Consider the following 6,000-nt stretch of genomic DNA (forward strand, 5'->3'; position numbering starts at 1 on the left):
ACATTACTGTACTGACCATCCTTTGTGCTTTCTTATATTGATCCCCAGTGCACCTGACCTGAGGCCTGTACGAAGCCGGTTCAACCTAACCTGGATATGTTGGAGTTGCCCGGCTTACCTAATCCAAAACAAACTCGCTTTCGCTAAACTGTGTTATCAACTCGTTAACTCAAGCCAGTTTTGCCCTATCTAGTTCGGTGCGTGTTAACATAAAAGGGGTGGAATTTGGAGCATTCGACCAATCACAAACATGGACAAGCATAATGACAGTGCAGCGCGTCATACTTCCTGAATGAAAAGTCAACTATAATATTAGACAAATAAAACCCAAAATACAGACACTCACCATGACTCGCGCATGCATGCACGCACGTGCACGGTTGTGGCATGACCAAAACAGAAAGATATGGACACAAGATGTGTGCAAATGTATTTAGTATCCTATCCATGTGGACATCATTTAAGTGGGGGGGGGACCTCACATCCTCTAGGGGGGTCCAGGAGCATGCTCCCCCGGGAAGATCTTTTTTTAAATGTTGAAATTAAAACCATCAATCTGGTGCACTTTGAGAGCAGCATGAAGAGATCTATGGACAGTGATGTACCTGAACGCGTTCAATGAACGATCGTTCATGAACGCGTTCATATTTTGGGCGAACGTGAACTGAACGTACTGTATTTCCGCTAGATGAACGTAATTGAGAACGCGTTCATTCTCAGCGCTGTATAACGGCGTTCAATAGTGCGTTCATTCTCAGCACTGTATTATAACGGCGTTCAAAAGTGTGCCAGATTTCATATGCCTTTCAGCCGAAAACCCAGTTAAAACACACCGTAAACAGGCTTCAAAATAATGCGGAAAACCACCCAAGCTGGCAACAGCAAGCCGCCTCTGACGCGTACGCGCCTGTCACCCCTGGCTGTCGCACTAAAATATAAATATACTAAATATATCAGACTCCTCACAACAAACAATGTGGAACCGCGGAACCGGCGAGCATTGAATGAATGAATGAATGAATGAATGAATGAATGAATTAGTATGGACGAAGCCGAGAGCAGCTGCAGCAGTACTCGCTCAGAGTGAGACTCTACGGCAGTGGTGGGGAACCTCCGGCCTCCGTCCGTATACGGCCCGCGAGACAATTTGGTACGGCCCTCGAGGTAATTTATAAACACACGCAAAAAATAAAAAAATGAAAGAAATCTAGACCGCAAAAAAATTCAATAAGCTAGTGCCTGTTTTTCCTGGCCAAGGTCAGGGTGCTTGAACACAACACGAGCCTAACGTGTCATCACGTGGTATATGTCTCGTCTGACAGGGGTGCATGTTCTGACGGAGAGCACCAGAACGCCACTCCAGCACTTCAGAAATTGCAGTACCGATAAGTCCATACACATGCCGCAGTTTCTGCGTGGCTGTGTCTTTAGCTGAAAGCCCAGTGGCGATCTGTTCATCTGTCATACTGATCAGACAGTCAATAACTGTGTTGTTATCATTAGCATCTGGTTAGCTAGCTATGCTAACGAATATAAGAAGCTTTTTCTACAACCAGTGAGGTAAAGGCACATCTTTATATGATCATTATAGTTATAAAAAAAACAAGAGAATAAAGTAAACGGGTATAAAATACTATATGACAGTTATTAATAAAGAAGAATACAGTTTGAAAGGGGAGTGATTTGTCAAATATCCATAAATTAAAAGAAAATCTGCTTACAGTTGTGTTTGGGTGTTGAGAGATGTGTCCATAGATCTCCTAATGTTGCTCTCATAGTGCAAAAAATCTTCCCAGGGGAGCATGCCCCCCGGACCCCCCTAGAGGAGGTCAGGTCCCCGCCCCACTTAAATCATGTTCACATGGATAGGAAACTAAATACATTTGCACACATCTTGTGTCCATATCTTTCTGTTTTGGTGGTCACGCCACACCCTGCACGTGCATGCATACGCGAGTCATGGTGAGATATCTGGATTAAGAGGTTGCTTTTTCTTTGCACAGAATGAAATGAATGGGCTGTGATTTTAGTTTTTTTAAGCAGAGGTCAATAACTTGTACGGCCCTCTGAGGATATTGTAAACATTGAAATGGCCCTTTAACGTCGTACAGGAGACAAATAATAGTTCGCAGCAACGTATTGAAAAAATAACTATGAACTATAAATTAGTTCATTTTTGAAACCATGAACTTTAGTTCAACATTTTGAATTATGACTATGAACTGACTAGTTCATTTAAAATGTGTGAACTGTGAACTGAACTAGTTCATGTAGAAAGTGAACTTTCCTAACACTGTCTATGGATACATCTTTCAACATGATATGAAACAGAACTGTAAACAGATTTGTCTTTGTCTTCCCCGGGGTTCCGGTGCTCTCATTCAGCACTACACGTATGACACGTTACGCTCGTGTTGTGTTCGAATTACACAAGTCACGCAAATCAGCGTTAAAAAAGCGGGAGGCGCAGAAAAGCGACTAATTTGCATGCATGATAATAATATTAGACAAATATTAAGATGTTAAACTTTAAACATCCATGACTTAAACACTCACTCACTCACTCACTCACTCTCACACACACACACACACGCACACACACACACACACCACACACAGAAGACCCGAGACAGATCTCCACTCACGGGCTTTACCCAGTGTTTTTCTTCCACTGTTTGTTGTAAGACACAAGTCTTTTCTTTTTAGAAGGGCCAGGGCCCAGAACCACATCCTCTCTCTCTTCTCCTCTTTCATTATCACCTCCTCCACCGGCAGCGCTCATTTCCCACACGACTGAACAGGCTGACATGCCACACAAACAATGATGCCGCGCCCGCGGCCCACCGGAGAACATCTCACACACACACGTGCGAGCATTGTGCCTGCCCTGTCAACTGAGCGGTCCTAGCGCCCTTCGCATACAGCACACAAACACACAGGCACGCAGGCAGACACACTGCATTGCGCGCAAACAGAAAAATATTTTTAATTTTTCCCTTTACGGGACTCCCGGGAGTCCGGGACAAACAATGTCCCGTACGGGACACGCCCCTTTTGGCTCAAATACGGGACGTCCCGGCTAATACGGGACGGTTGGCAAACCCTAGTTAGTGGCCACAGGTGCGAAAGCTCTCTCCAGGGACCTCATTTATAAAGGGATATACGCTCAAAAATGGCGTACGCCAGTTTCTACGCAATGTTTGCGATTTATAAAATACTAACTTGACGGGAAAATGTGCGGTCCTCCACGCAAACTCTAACCCATGCGTACGCACTAAGCACAACAATGGGAGAGACGAGAAACTGCGACACCGTTGGCAGAAGAAAGAACGGAGAGAAATATGTGGAAATAATAGCATAAATAAAACGTTACCCCTCATTTATCATATATAATCTGTGTTTCTGCCATCCAATTGTTTTCTCTTATTAAACACGTAAACGGAAGAGCGTCTAAGAGGCCTTTTTGCTTTTTGCCAACAAGCCCCAGGAAGTGCGCCGGAGTCTGATGAGAATATTCGTGCTGGTCAAACGGCGGTACTGCACTTCCTTTAGGTTGCTGGGCCCGGAAACACTTTTTCCCATTGACTTACATTGGGAAGAGTGGTCTGTAACTCGTTGGATAATTTTTTTTTAACTAGATACACTACCCAGTATGAACGTTTGTATAGCCCTTATTAAAAACATTCGTTCCTCAAGTTGTAAAAATGTGCTAATAACGTTATTCTGAGAGTTATTCCCCTCGGCATTATGAATGCGCATCTAACCCACGGGAACGCGCTGCCCGGCACGTTCAAGTTACGTGTTCAGTACTACATGAGTTTCTCTTTTCCCCATGGATGCACAATAACAACGGACCATATCGCCTTACTGCCAGCCCACGGAGCTGTAATAATGGATATATTGCAGATGTTTGCCTGTAATTCATCATTTTGTAAAATATTATACTACATGGGCTGTATGATGTAAATCTTGTACCGTAATATTGTTATTAAATAAAATTAATATTACCGACGTAAGATTAACGTTCCTGTAGCTTCTTATTGCCACTTGCAATTGTTTTAGTTACTTGTGGGTACTTAACATGAATAATCACAGTTACTATCCTTTTTACTCCATCACATTTCAAAAAGAAGAGGCTATTGTTATTTTAACTCCACCACAGTAATCCATCATCAGCTTTACTTTTTAGATAAAGTTTTAACTCACAATTGATCATAACAGGCTTCAACATAATACATTTTTATATATTACCAAGTGGTTTCATGTACAACCCACACAAGTATCATGCTAAATGAAGCTCTGTTGCTTGGATATCACTAGATCCTGATGTCAGCGTAATATAAAAGTACATAACGATTGATGTGTAACTAGCATAATTTACTAGCTAGCCGCTAGCTGCTAACTGCCGCCTCGTTCATATAATCCAGTACCATGCTGTCATGAAACGTGCGGTGCTGTCACGGCCCGTCCACACAGCGGCGTACGTTGAAGCTTCCAACGCTTCTGCCCATTCACTTTGAATGGGGTGACGTCACTTTTAGCCGAACTGCATTTTGGGAAGCGACGTGGAGCGTTGCTGGCGTAGCTGGCGTCAAAAGTTGAGCAATGTTCAACTTGCCAATGAAATACCGTTTATGCAAATCTGCCAGTACAGCGCTAGCCAATCAAACCGCGTGTATGCTGGGAGAGACGGAGAGACACACCGCAGGTCTTTTCCTCATATTCCAAAAAATGGAGGAGAAATTAATTATAGCGGTAGTGAATCACCCGGTGTTATATGATCAGTCTCTGTTCATTTACCGGGATACAAACCGGAGGAGCCAGGCATGGAGGGAGGTGGCAGAGACAGTGGGTGGAACTGGTAGGTTTTCGCCAGTTTGGTGAGTTTATATTATATATGATATTCTGACAAAACTGTGCTGTTGCAGGGTTTCCCACACATAGACTATACTTGGGCGGGCCGCCCAGGTATATTAACGGCCGCCCAAGTATATTTCGCGACCCATTTAGTTTTTTTTTTTTTTATAGTTTTTTTTTTTATATATTTTTTTTTTTTTTTTTTTTTATTCATCCGTGACCACGACGGCATCTACGATCGATTAACTTGTGGACAATGATCCCTCGCTCCCTTGCACTGATCTCGCCTCCTTCTGACCTGTTAAGTGGCCTGCCTCACACAGGGTGACTGGCTGTCCACATGATGTGGCCTGCCGACATGGCCACTGTCATACAGATCATAAATCAAAGCCCTTGATTGGTCTCTGTGTGTCATTCAAGCTCGGGAAAAGCTCAGCTCAGGTGAGGTAAAGGACTCTCTGAGTGTTTAGATAGTTAACTGAGTCTAAGTTCTCAGTGGGTCTCAAACGGTGTGGTCACCAGTTATGTAAACACATATTAAGGTGAAAAAAGGCAAGATACACTTTTAAAACTTGTTGAGAGAAAACTAGTCTTTGCTGCTGCCTCAAAGAGGCGCAGGGGGGAGAGGAGGGAGACAGGCGAGGCTGATTCCGGAGCACAGACACACTCACAACTATAAATGAACCAAAAATAAATTAATAAACAAGTTTCAGTGTTTTTTTTCATATGGAAATGGTATGTTATTGGTTATGGCCATGATTTATGATTATTGAAAGTACTACAGTTCTGTTTAATATAGGTGTTTCCATAGATCTAGTCTCTATATTTTCCCCTCAAATGCACCAATTGATGCATTTAAACTCAAAATAAAAATAAAATTCTTACCGGGGGCGGGGGCATGCCCCTGGACCCCCTAGAGGATGTTGAGGTCGACCCCCACTAAAAATCACATGGATAGGTTCCTAAATACATTTAGAAATACATTTAGAAATACATTTAATTTTTTAAATAGTAACCCATTTCCATATGTTCATGTGTGGGTAGTAGATTTAAACTATAGGGCTATCATTATGGGCCCTGCCTGTACCTGTTCGCTCTGCCATCGCGTGAAGGGTCTGCTAACAAGCGACCACAGAAAGGTTA

Source organism: Pseudochaenichthys georgianus, chromosome 7, assembly GCF_902827115.2.
Source record: "Pseudochaenichthys georgianus chromosome 7, fPseGeo1.2, whole genome shotgun sequence".
NCBI classification, from domain to species: domain Eukaryota; kingdom Metazoa; phylum Chordata; class Actinopteri; order Perciformes; family Channichthyidae; genus Pseudochaenichthys; species Pseudochaenichthys georgianus.